Source organism: Bubalus bubalis, chromosome 4 (genome assembly GCF_019923935.1).
Source record: "Bubalus bubalis isolate 160015118507 breed Murrah chromosome 4, NDDB_SH_1, whole genome shotgun sequence".
NCBI lineage: Eukaryota > Metazoa > Chordata > Mammalia > Artiodactyla > Bovidae > Bubalus > Bubalus bubalis.
Window position 1 is genome coordinate 161,858,342 of NC_059160.1, and position 15,166 is coordinate 161,873,507.

At 37.1% G+C, this 15,166-nt stretch overlaps 1 protein-coding gene across 6 annotated transcripts in view; it reads left to right on the forward strand.

The window, feature by feature from the left end:
* Positions 1 to 15,166, forward strand: part of MAPK8 (mitogen-activated protein kinase 8) — a 99,794-nt gene that overhangs the window by 16,633 nt on the left and 67,995 nt on the right. The window contains exon 2 of one of the 6 annotated variants that reach the window (XM_025284903.3): positions 510 to 610. The exons of the other annotated variants lie outside the window; for them this stretch is intronic. The gene's annotated coding sequence lies outside the window, so the exon portion shown is untranslated. The remainder of the gene's footprint in view (positions 1 to 509; positions 611 to 15,166) is intronic. 6 annotated transcript variants of the gene reach the window in all.

Genomic DNA, 15,166 nt, shown 5'->3' on the forward strand with positions numbered 1-15,166 from the left:
TAGTGGGGTTTCTTGAGCCAGAATTTTAAGTTCATGCGTTACATTTGATTTAGTCACTTTTAACTTGTTCCCACCTCCATTTTTCTCTCTGATACTGACTTCTTGAAGAGATCAGACCAATCATTTTATAGAATATTCTTGGCATTCTAGATTTGTCTGATTGTTTTCTTATGGTATTTGACTTTTATTTCTAACCTTTGGGTCTAAAGGCTGCATTATATTTAGATTTTTTGACTTAGGTGTTCCTGTGTACATTATATTGATTCATAGCATAAGACAGGTCATATCAGATTGTCTACCTGAAATGTGATCATTTGGTTAAGATGATATTGACTAAATCAGTTCATTATAAAGTTGACTTTCCTCCTTCCCTTTTGCAATTAGCAGTTGACCAGTGAGGTGATATTTTGATACCCTACAAATATTGTTTCCGAGAAGCATTTTACCTGATGTTGCTAGCATGTATTGATGAACCTTATCTAAACCAGTTATTTCATTTGGGCTTGCAGAGTGATGCAAGATCCTTCTGGATCTATTAGCCAGCTGTCCTCCATCAAAAAGACCCTTCCTACGTCAACTGAGATTGAACTGCAGTTCAAAAAGATGACGGGTATGCTTATTTTCCTTTGCTGTATCAACTCTGACTCTGAGAATTCTTTCAACTCTGAAACACTGAACTAGATTTCAACTCGGAAAATTGGTGACTAGTCTTCTCCAAAGGTGTCAAATAATTTTATTTCTCTCTTTTGGTTCACAGAAGTTTTTGCTTTGGAGGGATGGGGTGTGTAGTCGTTTAGTCACTGTTCCTTTTTTTACTAGGCTTTAGTTTTTAGGAATTTTAGATTTATAGAAAAAAGACAAGAGCATATTACAGAGAGTTCCCATAAACCCTGCACCCAGTTTCTTCTGTTACCAAGATCCTCCATTATGATGGCACATTTCTTACAATTAGTGATAATACTGATATATTAGTATTAGCTGAAGCCCATTATTTCTTCAGTTTTCCTTTGATCTGATATCCTTTTCTGTTCCAGGTGTGCCATCCAGGATACCACGACACATTTAGTTGTCATGTCTCCTTAGGATCTTCTTGGCTTTGAGTTTCTGAGACATTTCTTGAATTTTTTGGTGACCTTGGTAGTTTTGAGATGTTTTGTAGGATATCCCTTTATTGGAATTTGGTGTTTTTCTTATTTTTAGACTAGAGTTATAGGTTTTAGCTTCCCTGTGGCTTAGACGATAAAGAATCCGCCTGCAATGAGGGAGACCTGGATTTGATCCCTGGGTTGGAAAGATCTCCTGGAGAAGGAAATGGCAACCCACTCCAGTATTCTTGCCTGGAGAATCCCCATGGACAGAGGAGCCTGGCAGGCTACAGTGCATGTCGTAAAGAGTCAGACACAACTGAGCGACTAAGCCCAGCACACATGGGTTTTAGAGAGGAAGATCACAGAGGCTAAGTGCCATTTTCATCCATAATATCAAGGGAATATTCCATGAGCATGATTTACGACTGTTGATGTTGGCCTTGATGGCCTGGTTGAGGTAACGTTTGTCACATCTTCCACTCACCCCTTTCCTGGTTGTGTATACTGTTGGGAAGAAGTCACTGTGTGCAACCTTGAAGAATGAGGAGTTCCACCCTTTCTCCTTGAGGGTAGAGTATATTAGTTATTTAGCAGCCTTCTGCACAAGAGATGTGTCTCTTCTCCCATTTGTTAATTTATTCAGTCATTAATATCAGTGTAGATTTATAGGTATTTAAACTGTTTTGTTTAGATTTTTCTAGCTTTGGTTATTAAGACATGTTTCAGTTGGCTGCTGTGCCCCTCTGACTTACCTCTGTCAAAGTGGGTGATTTTGTTTTTGAGGCTATCTTTACTTTTTGGCACTGCAAGATGCTCCCATCTTGCGTATTTTCTGTCCCGGACCTAGAATCAGCCATTTCTTCAGGGAGTCCTCTTTCAGTTTATTGGAGAATGGTGCTAATTCTCCAGTAAAGATTATAAGATCTGGGTACTAAATGTGCTCCAATAAAGATAATAAAATCTTGGTGCTAAATGTGCTTGTTGCTTCTGGGATATGGTTTCTTTTAGGCACTCTGAGCGGACAGAGTAAAAAAAAAAATGAATGTGTATATATTAACACATGTGTATAAATGTGTCTATATACATGTCTATAAATATTTCTTTGTGTAACCATCTATGTCAGTAGTAAAGTTAATATGAGTTCTTACTGTCTTCCATTTTAATCCATTACCACATGAATCATTCTGGCATCCTGCTCTTATTGGTCATAAATTTCCTCCAACAGTGAGAAACCTGCCTCCTGCCATGTACCATCCATTTACTTGGCTGTTCAATTCCAGTATGTATATGTGTATAGCAGTATCAAAATTATTGATTTATACCCAAATAGAAACAACTGTATCAACTAGGAGGGTTTTTTTTTTTTTTTTTTTTTTTTTGTCCACTTGGTGGGAATTTATAAATCATCTCATTTGCAAACAAAAGCAGTTTTCTTCTTTTAACAATCTCTGTACTCTCTAATTTTGTTGTCTTACTGCAATAGCTAGAACTTCCAGTATGATACTGAATAGGAGTGGTAAGAAGACATGTTTATTACCTTGTCTCTGAACTTGGAAAGTATCCAGTTTTTTGGGCTTCCCTTGTAGCTTAGTTGGTAAAGAATCTGCCTCCAATACAGGAGATCCCAATTTGATTCCTGAGTTGGGGGGATCCCCTGGAGAAGGGAGTACTCCAGTATTCATGGACTTCCTTGGTGGCTCAGACAGTAAAGAATCCTCCATGTGGGAGACCTGGGATCGATCTCTGGGTTGGGAAGATCCCCTGGGGGAGGGCATGGCAACCCAATCCAGTGTTCTTGCCTGGAGAATCCCTGTGGACAGAGGAGCCTGGCGGGGTCCATGGGGTCATAAAGAGTCCTACATGAATGAGCAATTAAATTAAAAAAAGAAATCCAGTTTTTTACCTTTAAGTATAATGTTAACCGTAGACTTTTTTTATAAGGTGTTCTTGATCAGATTGAGGAATTCCTATTCTCAAATTCTATTTCTAGTTTTCTGAGTTTTTAAAATTTTTTAATCATGAATAGGTAATAGTGAAGTCGCTCAGTCGTATCTGACTTTTTGTGACCCCCATGGACTGTAGCCTGCCAGGCTCCTCTATTCATGGGATTTTCCAGGAAAGAATACTGGAGTGGGTTGCCATTTCCTTCTCCAGGGATCTTCCTGACCCAGGGATCGAACCTGGGTCTCCTGCATTGCAGGCAGACTCTTTACCATCTGAGCTACAAGGGAAGCTCATGAATAGGTATTAGATTTTGTCAAATGCTTTTTCTTCTGTTGGTATGATTATATGATTTTTCTTCTTTATTCTTTTGATGTGGTGGGTTACATTTATAAATTTTAGAACCAGCCTTGATTTCCTGGAATATACCCCTTCATTGTGGTATAGAATTCTTTTTATACATTGTTGAATTTAACCACAGATATTTTGTTTAGAATTTTTGCATCTGTGTTCAAAAGAGATACTGTTCTGTAGTTTTCTTGTAATGTGTTTGGTTTTGGTATTAGGATAATGCAGCACTCACAAAATGAGTTTGGTAATATTTCCTCTGCTTTTGTTTTCTGGTAAGAGAGTATAGAGATTTTATCTTTATTTTTTTGTTCCTTGTATGTTTGGTGAAATTCACCAGTGAAACCATTTGGACTTAGCACTTTCAGCTGAAGGTTAGTAACTATTGATTCAGTTTCTTCAGTAGATACAGACCTGTTCAGAGCATCTGTTTCTCTGTGTGAGTTTTGGTAGATTGTCTTTTCACGGATTTGATCTGTTTCATCTCCTTTATCATCTGTCCTTTGACATACTTGCAGTCAGTAGTGATGATCCCTCTTTTTGTTGGTAATTTGTGTCTTCACTCTCTCTTTTTTTTCCTTAGCCTAGCTATACATTTATTAATTTTATCCATATTTTCAAAAAACAGCTTTGGTGTTTTTTTCCCCTCTATTTTCCTGTCTTCAGTTTTATTGATGTTTGCTTTAATTCTTTTTTTTTTTTCCCTGCTTGCTTTACGTGTCATTATTATTATTATTGATGTTCAAATTGTCTCAGACGGGGTCAGTGGGAATTTCTTAGGGTGACTCTTCTGTCATTTTGACCTAACCTGGTTGGTCACCGAGTGCTTCCTGCCAGTGGAAGATGTATGTCTGTGCTTCAACGTGTACATCCTCTGCCTCAATCTGGAACACTTCATTTTTGTAGAAAATTAGTTTCAGTCTAAATTTTATGTAATTGTTCATTTCTTGCATTCACATTTTGAACAGATTTGCCACACAGGATCATCCTTTTTGCTTTTTTTGGTAGTCTACAGAACAACTGAGGTCTCTCCTGTCCATGCTAGTATTCAGTATAATCTTACTTATTTCACATAGAGAACATTTTTTCTGTTCAGTTTATGTGGATATAAAGACTGTTTTTTTACATAAAGCCACATTTTTGTGAAGTCCCTCAAAGTGATTTGTACTTCAGCAGTTTGAACTCCTGCTATATTAAGAGATAATTGAACACCACATTACTGTACCATTTTAAGAAGCTACAGTATTCTAAATGATCTGATTTGGCTTTTCTGCTTTTCTACAATTATGTCATCATTTATTTTTTAAAGTGTTTGAACTTTAACTTCTGGGCTTTGTTACTTTTTCTTTTAAAAATATTTACTGTGCCAGCATCTTACAAATATTAACACTCATTTAATCCTTTTAACAACCTTGTAGATAGAGATTATTTATTATTCTGTGAAAATCACATGGACAGAGGAGCCTGGCGGGCTATAGTCCATGGGTCGCAAAGAGTCAGACATAGTTGAGTGACTCAGCACTCCTTCATTTTACAGATGGGGTAACTGAGGCAGATAAAATTAATTCCCCAGGATGGTGGGGCCAGAATCTGAATCCACACAGTCTGCCTTAAAGTCTGAGTTTTAATTACGGCTTCGTGCTGCTTCTCTTCTGCTGGTTAAGTAAAAGAGTTGTTTGTGATGCAACATCATGTTCTCCCTTCTCTTCATATTAATTATGGCATAGTGGGTGCGGCAGTGCAAACCAGTTGTATAAGTAATATAGTTTTGAGAGTTCTAACCAGAAGACGTTAGAGCCTTGTATTTCATTGCTCTGAGTTATTGGCCCTTTACTGAAATTACTTTTGGCCAAGACACAGACATTGAACAGTGATAATCTTCAGAAAGACTGAGGTCTCTTTTTAAAAAATTTTATTAAATCTGTTTAGAGTATGAATTTAAAGTGCTGTATGATGATATAAGATCAAAGGAGAGTATAGAGTAAGTGAGAATACTTAATAAACTGCAGAGCTAAATATTTATAATGTTTATTGGTGTACATAGTTCTTGCTGACACTATATAAGATGTATTATTTTATGAGAAGAACATATTTTACTGGAAATCCTAGGTTTTGGGATCAGAATTCTAGATTCTAGTTCTTTGATATGTTGATGTAGGGTACACTGCATCCTATTTCCTGGTGAAATTTTCTTCTTATTCTTTCCCTCCTTATAGTTATTAAGGCCTGCTGGTTTCCTAAGGTCAGGGCAAATTTTCTTTTTGAAAGAAAATTATCCAGTGCCAAAGAGAGGAAGAGAGTAGTGAGGAGCATTTTCCCATTTTCTAAAAAATCAAATGCAAATACATAGAAAATTGAGGGGAAAAGAAAGATAAAAAGATAAACTATCCATAATCTTGCTAATAATGTTTTGGTGTATTTATTTTCATATATTCCATGCATGTGTAAGAAATTACATATATTTATGTACATGGACTCACGTGTATGTGTTTATTATGAGAGATCTAAACGTCATATTAGTTTATATTAATTGGGGACTAGAGTAGTGATAATTGCTTTGATTTGATTAGGGATTAAAGTCTAAAAAATATATTTTGCTTTAAAGAAATGTGTCCTTAATAAAGGAAGGATTTTTATAAAAGAAGAGATTTACAACATTGGTTTCTATACCTTAGTTTACTAGTTTGCTAAGATTTATTATCATCTCTTTAACAGTAGAAAACATAGGAAGGAATTGCCAGAACTCCATGAAGTTCAGCAGTTTTCACAGAAATACTAAGATGCTATTTGCCTTTTTCATGTTTATTCTCAAGAGTTTTTTAGTGGCCATATGGCCTGACCTGTGATGTGGCAACAGAGTGAGTGCAGAACCACATAAGAGAATCCAGCTGTCTGAAATTAAACCAGACAGGAAAAGGATTTGAAAAACTGTGACACAGTGGGACGCTTCTCACCAGCTTTCAAAAAATGGTTGTTTTCTATCCAAATGGTAGTTATATTAGCATGCAGTAAGTTTATTTTATTTTTAAATAAGTTTTAAACATTTAAATGTTCAACTTTAATGTCTAATATAGTAAATATTGATAGGTACAATCCACATAAATACAAATTCTTTGGTATTTTCAATAATTTTAAAGGGCTTAAGGGATCCTGAAAGCAAAAAGCTTGAGCTGCCACATTCTATAAAATTAAAAAATCATTTGTTACTTTCACTACCGGTCTTACCAGAAGAATCTTGGGAAGCTGCCAAGACTCCCAGGGACAGATATAAATTTTGCAAAATTTTAATTTTAAGTTGAAAGTTAGAGTTTTATCATTGGTAGTAAATACTGTCGTTTGTTTTCCTTGAAGTGCTGAGCTGACTGCCATTTTTGAGAAAATGTCTTCTGGAGACTCTAGTCCAAGTGATAGTTTGTCCATTTCTTTCCAGTGTTTTATGAAAAAATGGCTCACAACTCAAAAAGTTGCATGGTGCTTTTTTTTTTTTTTCCATTCAACAGTTATTTTCCAGTATACAAAAGAAGTTCTTGTGTGTACTTCTCGTTTCATCATACAGATAATTTAGATCTTTATCTTTTTTATTGGGCCAAAATTTAACAGTTTAATTGCAATGTGAAATCTGGAACCATATAAATAAAATTTTATTGCTCTATTAAAACCCATTGGTCTGTCTTGAATTTAAATAATTCATTTGACTGTGCATTGGTAATTTGGAAAATACTGGTTGAGTTAGATCTGCAAATCTTTTAAACGTTTATGTATTTGATCACACCACCATTGCCATCACCAAAACCCAAATGTTTCAAGTATTGGGAGAGCTGAAATTGATACAATTAATATTTTGGGGGGGAAATCAGTAAAATTGTTACCTTTAATCAAACTGATGATTTTGAGAAGCCACAAAGAGTGAAAGAAGGAAATGGCAACCCACTCCAGTGTTCTTGCCTGGAGAATCCCAGGGATGGCGGAGCCTGGTGGGCTGCCGTCTGTGGGGTTGCACAGAGTTGGACACGACTGAAGCGACTTAGCAGCAGCAGCAGCAGAGTAAAAGAAGGATGTCATAATATATCCTAGATTAAGGGAATACTGTAAACAATTTTCTGCTAATAATAAAAGTGGATGAAATGGACAGATTCTTTTCAAAGATAATGCATTACCTATACTGAAAAAACAAAACTGTGTATTTATTAGAGAAATTGAATTTGTAATGAAAATCTTTCCCAGGAGCTCAGTGGCATCACAACAGAACACTAATTAGATGAATCCACCGTGCCTAAACTGTGCATTTGTACTTTCTTCAGTCATGTCTGACCCTCTGTGAGCCAGTGGGCCATAAGCCTCCAGGCTCCTCTGTTCATGAAATTGTCCAAACAGGAATACTGGAGTGGGTTGCCATGCCCTCTTCCAGGGGATCTTCCCGACCCAGGGATCAAACCAGCATCTCTTATGTCTCCGCATTGACAGTTCGGTTCGGTTCAGTTGCTCAGTCATCTCCGACTCTTTGCGACCCCAGGAACCACAGCACGCCAGGCCTCCCTGTCTATCACCAACTCCCGGAGTCCACCCAAACTCATGTCCATTGAGTCGGTGATGCCATCCAACCATCTCATTCCCTGTTGTCCCCTTCTCCTCCTGCCCTCAATCTTTCCCAGCATCAGGGTCTTTTCAAATGAGTCAGCTCTTCACATCAGGTGGCCGAAGTATTGGAGTTTCAGCTTCAACATCTGTCCTTCCAGTGAACACCCAGGACTGATCTCTTTTAGGATGGACTGGTTGGATCTCCTTGCAGTCCAGGGGACTCTCAAGAGTCTTCTCCAACACCATAGTTCAAAACATCAATTCTTTCGCACTCATCTTTATAGTCCAACTCTCACATCCATACATGACCACTGGAAAAACCATAGCCTTGACTAGACGAACCTTTGTTGACAAAGTAATGTCTTTGCTTTTTAATATGTTGTGTAGATTGGTCATAACTTTCCTTCCAAGGAGTAAGTTTCTTTTAATTTCATGGCTGCAGTCACCATCTGCAGTGATTTTGGAGCCCAGAAAAATAAAGTCAGCCACTGTTTCCACTGTTTCCCCATCTATTTGCCATGAAGTGATGGGATCAGATGCCATGATCTTCGTTTTCTGAATGTTGAGCTTTAAGCCTACTTTTTCACTCTCCTCTTTGACTTTCATCAAAAGGCTCTTTAGTTCTTCTTCACTTTCTGCCATAAGGGTGGTGTCATCTGCATATCTGAGGTTATTGATATTTCTCCCGGCAGTCTTGATTCCAGCTTGTGCTTCTTCCAGTCCAGTGTTTCTCATGATGTACTCTGCATATAAGTTAAATAAGCAGGGTGACAATATACAGCCTTGACGTACTCCTTTTCCTATTTGGAACCAGTCTGTTGTTCCATGTCCAGTTCGAACTGTTGCTTCCTGACCTGAATGCAGGTTTCTCAAGGGGCAGGTCAAGTGGTCTGGTACTCCCATCTCTTTCAGAATTTTCCACAGTTTATTATGATCCACACAGTCAAAGGCTTTGGCATAGTCAATAAAGCAGAAATAGATGTTTTTCTGGAACTCTCTTGCTTTTTCGATGATCCAGCGGATGTTGGCAAGTTGATCTCTGGTTCTGCATTGACTGGCAGGTTCTTTATCACTAGTACCACCTGGGAAGCCCATGCCTGAAGCAGTCATTTTCAAACTTTTTAGTCTCAGAATATCTACATGAAAATTATTGAGGCTGTCAAATAGGTTTTCTTTTTGCAGGCTATAGCAATCAAAATTTACCTATTAGTAATTAAAATTAGAACTTCAAAACTTTAAAGAACTTAAAGAACTTTATCAGTTCATTTACAAAATAATAAACCAGTTGCAGGTTAATGTAAGTTAACTTTTTAATGAAAAATAAACTATTATACAAAAGCAAAAACAGTATAATCTGTTGTGGATTCTCAAATTTCTTAGACTCTGGAAAACTCTTGTACATCTGTGAGAGAATGAGAATGAAAAAGACGAATTATATACATTTCTGGATTTAACACTTTTATCTTTCAGCAGTTTAAAGTTATAGTCTCCTGTAGTTTCTGACTTGCATAGTTTCAGGGGAAAAGGTGATGGTAATTTTTGTCCTTGTTTCTGAAAAAGTTTTGGAAACTGTACATCTATAGCTCCCTGGCAGTTGTCCTTTTCCAGCTTACGGAGTTTTGCCTTATGCATGTGTAGATTAGTATTTGGCTAAAGACAGAAGAGAGGACTCCTATGCTGATTTCTGGAGCTCTTTTTCCTCTGAGTGGCTCTCTTCTCTCTACTCTGTCCTCAAGATTTCAGTCACTTTCGCTTTCCTTATCTGGCTTCTCAGCTCTGTGAGGCTGCTGTGCTCCTTTCATTGTGGCTGTTTCTGCACAGTGGTCTGGAAAGGGCCCCTAGACAGAAGAGGAGGGAAATTGCAAGACAGCTCATTAGTTTCCCTTTTCTTCCCCCTGGGGGTTGAAGGCCTGATTTCTCTGTTACCTTGTGTCCGATAACAGTATCCCATTTTCTCCTCTGCCTCCTTACTGAAAGAGGGTAAATGTGATCCTAGTACTCCACCATGCCAGAAGCCGAAGTCAGCTTTGTTAATTTTTATTTTTAGAGTTGCTTCAAGAACTATTGTTTTAAAGGAATTGAACTCCATTTAATATATCCATGTAATGGGTAATATTGAACAATTGACATATTTTTTCTGTAGGTAATCTAACTGTGGATCTGAGTTAAAATGTAATAACAGCATTGGTAACAAAATATAAAAATAGTTCCAGGTCTCTCTGTGGATACCAACATCTGTGGATGCTCAAGTCCCTTATATAAAAAGGCATAGAACAATCAGCCCTCTGTATCCAGAGGTTCTGTATTTGCATATATGAAGAGCCGACACGGAGGGTAGAAAGCTTAGGTGGCAGTGGGGAGTAAGAAAGATACCTACCTTTACCACCATCTGAGAGAACAGCGTAAGAAGTGGTGCGTTGAAAGACAAGATTTCGTTTAAAGCAAGTGTGTTAGTCGCTCAATCGTGTCCGACCCTTTGTGATTCCATGGACAGTAGCCTACCAGGCTCCTCTGTCCATGGAATTCTCCAGGCAGGCATACTGGAGTGGGTTGCCATGCCCTTCCCCTGTTTAAAGCCAGGAATGGAATAAATAGGTAGATAAGGTTGTAGGGGAGTTTGTAGCTACAGTTGCAGTGGCTGCGTACAGTGGTGGGGCGCTGAGGAGAGAGGTCTTGGTCAAGGTCAGAGAAGCATAGAGAACTCCTGTGGGGATGCGGATGAACATTTGGTTGGGCATTATTTTTTTTAATGAGGAGTGAGAACCATGATAAATTTTGTCTTACCCTTTTCTGTGAGATGATGGGCACTTGGCCCAGTTCCCAAAATAATTAACCAACTTGACCTGAAGTGAAAGGTTCAGTTGACAGTAGTCTTAACTTGCCTGAAAGTTAAGGCAGCTCTGAAACGTGGATGGTTTTTTTGTTCTACTATCTTCAAGAGAAGGCATTTGAGGATAGAAAGCCAGAGTGAAGGAGGCAGAGAAAAGAGGGTAGTACCATACAGAAAAGTACATGGAAAATTTGTGCTATAAATGTATTAATTAAAAACCTGAGTTATTTGATACGTGGATTTGTAGTAGTTAAATTCTATCTCGATGGATTACCCTTTGAACATAGCACATTTCTGATATATCCCCAGTCTTTCCCCCATTTAGGATGCATTTAAGGAATGCAAATTCAATATTTGCTAAAATAGAGCAATATCAGAATAAATAAAGATCACATGCTATTTTGACTCTATTAAATGGATTTCCTCAGTGACCATAGATAATTTGGAAATAGCTGTAGTTGGTCATCTCTTAAAATTATTGTAAGTAAATATGGTCCAGGTGAAGCCTAGTAAGTTTAGGGTAACAGATTTGCTTCTCTATATACATTTTTAAAGCTGCACAGATTTTGTGAGCTCCTTTTTTTGAGCTACTTTTGAGTTTACATATTTTGGAACTATTTATACCTCCCTGTTGTCTGTATTCCTAAAGAGCTGCCCCTGTTAAGATTGTCGCCAGATCGGCCATCTGCTGTTGTCTCCTACTAGTCATTAGTTTTTATCATGGCTTAAGCAAAGCAGTTCTGCTCATTCCTGCTTTGGGAGGTTTCACATCAGGCCTCTCTACCGAAACTGATTGAATATCTTGTTGGTAGTCATTCTGAACGTACGTTTCTAAACTGGCAGACTGCTTACTAGGATTTAATTGTTGATGTATTCTCTAGCCACACAATGCTTAGTGCAGAGATTAATCTTCCTGATTAATTCAAAATATATTTGTTGGATATCTTTTATAAGTAGGGCAATGTATAAGTACTTTGGGAAGCTTTTCAAAAAGTAATAAAAGATTTTTACTATCCTCCCAATGCCTATAGTTTATGGACAGATAATATATATATGTTTGCCAAAATCATGCCGTTATAATTGCTAAGACAAAGTTAAAATGCTGTAGGAGTTCAGGAAGTCCAGGTAAGATTGTGGTATGGTCGTGCATGTCTCTCATTCTTCTTTTCCTACTGAAATCCAGAGAGAGGCAGAAAACGAAATCTAAATCGATACTTTCTAAAAGAAAATCATCTAAAACAAAGTGATGCAGAAAGATTAAAAGTTAAAAAACAAATTCATGAACTTTAAAAAAAGATTAGGAAATTGTAAAGGAAACCAAGTACAATGGTAATATATGATATGGTAGAATTCAAGGTGTGAAACATTAAACAGAATAGAAAGGGTCTTTTTTTATTGATAAATCCTGTTGGGAGACTTTAACATACTTACCTCAGAGAGTAAAGTATGCAGAGAATAAATAAGGCCATAGGAAATGTTACAGATTTCCACAAGCTTGTCAGGAAACCGGTTTCATGGCTTAATCCAGTATTTTTGTGAATTCCCCACTTTATTTCTCTACGATCCGTTCTCTCCTAACTGCTGTGAGTCAGCCAGTATACAAGCTTTGGGTTCTTTGTTAGTTTCTGTTAGAAAGCCAATCCTAAATATTTTGTGAATTTAGTAAAGTTAACTATTATTTGTCGAGAATAAAATGAAATAGGAACACTTATTTTGAGTCTAAGATCTGATTTTTCACATGTACACACCTATCTCCCTATCCAACCCTAACCCTGAAGAAAATATGAAAGTAAACTTAAAAGTGATGCAGTGTAGACTTCTTCCATAAAGGTAGAATACACATTTCTCTATTCCTCCTGCTATGTGCAGGTAAAACCCATGGACATTATGAATAAAACACATGTAAGACTCTGAAAAATGAAGAGGAAAAGGTAGGTGGGCTTAGGCCCTCAGAACCCAAATAATAGTATGACTGTGAAAGTACTGAGTTTCTTACCTCGTGTGTTCTGGTGTGGGTATGGGGAAGCTGGCAACCCAGAAAGGTCTGGCACCAAAGGCCTCAAGAAAAGTCCGTCCTCTTTAGTCAGGAATTAGGAATGGGATAGCCTAGTGAGACAGAAAACTTTTAGGCAGTAACCATCACATTCCAGCCAGATATACAGAAAAAAATCACCCTGATTAGCAGAGGCCAAGTGAGGACCTAGACTTTCATTCTTCTCAGTCATAACAAGGCAACCCCTCCTTCCTATGGTGTTGGTAGAGACGATAGATGGGTCCGGGGGACAGTGGGGATGGAGTAATAATGTACTCTTCCAGCCACGGCAGTATTACTGGTGATCTGGAATTCCCACCTTCACCCAGTATAACAAGTTTCCTTTCCCTTCCCCTCCCATCATCCGTCAGCAGAATCTAGGGAGGAACCTGACTTCACCCTTGCCAGGCAGTAATGAGACCGTATCCTTCTTCCCCTACCAGAGCAGAGGCAGAAGAAGCCTACTATAACAAGATTTTAAATAAGATCCATAGTGTCATAACAATACCCCAAATATGCAGGTTTCAATCGAAAGCATCATATCAAGAACCAGGAATGTTTCAACTCAAGTTAGAAAAGAGAGTTAATACACACCAATGGCAAGATAACACAGGTGTCAGAATATCTGACAAGGATTTTCAAGCAGCCACCGAGAAAATTTTTCAGCATACAATTATAAACACACTTGTAACAAATGAAAAAAATGTAAATTCTCAACAGCTTTGATAAAATGAACCAATTACTTGGAAAGTACAAGCTATCACAACTCACACATCATGGTATATAGGTAATTTTAAATAGCCCTAAACTATTGAGGAAATTAAATTTGAAATTTCAAAATGAAAACCAGACCTGATTGTTTTCATTAGAGCATTCTACCAAATTCTTAAAGAATTCACACTATTTCTGCACAGTGTATGTAAAATGAAGAAATCCTTATTAATTTCATTTTATGAAGCTAGTAATAACCTTGCTAACAAAGTCAGACAGAGACAATAACAGAAAAATAAAAAACTGCAGACCAATATCCCTCTTAAGTATAGATGCAAAAATTTCTTAAATTATAAGTAGAATATAATTCAGAAATATATTTAAAAAAATACACTATGACCAAGTGGACTTAATTCCAGGAATGCAAAGTTGGCTCTGTATTTGAAAATTAGTCAGTATAATCAACCATAGTAACAGGATAGTGAAGAAAAAAAATCACGATTGTATCAGTTATTGTAGAAAAGGTTTTGACAAAGTTGAACACCATTCATGACTAAAGCTCTCAGAAAACTAGAAAAAGAGGAGAATTTCCTCAATTTGATAAAGAACATATGCAGAAAAGATACAGTTTAAGTTATACTTGATGAAAAGATGAATACTTTCCCCCCATGATTAGGAATAAGGTGGCAAGGATGTCCATTCTCACAACTCATTCAAGATGAAGTTCTAGTCAGCACAGTAAGATGAGACAAAGTGTTCAGAATGGAAAGAGAAATTAAACTCTTCCTGCTTGCCTATGCAATGGTCATATGTGTAGAAAATCCCAAGAAAGCTGTAAAAAGACCTGTAGAACTAATAAGTGAGTTAATCAATATCACAGATACAAGACTGGCAAACAAAAATCTGTTTCGATACTAAAACAATGCACATGTAGAAACCAAAATAAAAATTCACTATCATTTACAATTGCTCAAAAGAAGAAATACTTAGATATGAATTTAATAAAACATTTATAGAACTTGTATACTGAAAATTGTAAAATGCTGCTGAAAGAAATGTACGAGCTAGATAAATGCAGAGGTATACTTTGTTTATAGGTTGGAAGACTCAGCAGAGGATAGAAATCTGTTTCCCCAAAATGGGTACACAAGTTTAAAAAAAAGCTCCTATCAAAATCTCAGGAAGATTTTTTTTTCTGTTGGGAAGGTTATAAGTGTTTGATTTTTAAAATTTTTATTGTAAGTATATTTGATTTACAGTGTTTGACAGCATAACGTCTAGGTCCATCCAGGTTGCTGCAGATGAAATCATTTTATTCTTTTTTATGGCTGAGTAATACCCTGGTGCATGTGTGTGTGTGTATTGCATCTTCTTTATCCATTTATCTGTTGATGGACATTTAGACTGCTTCCATGTCTTGACTGTTGTACACAGTGCTGCTGTGAACGTTGGGGTACATGTGTCTTTTTGAGTTAGAGTTTTCTCTGAATGTATGTCCAGGAATGAAATTGCTGATCATATAGTGATTCTATTTTTAGTTTTTTAAGGAATGTCCATACTTTTCTTTGTAATAACTGCACCAACTTACATTGCCATCAACTGTGTGGGATGGGGAGGAAGATTTTTTTGGTTTAGCAA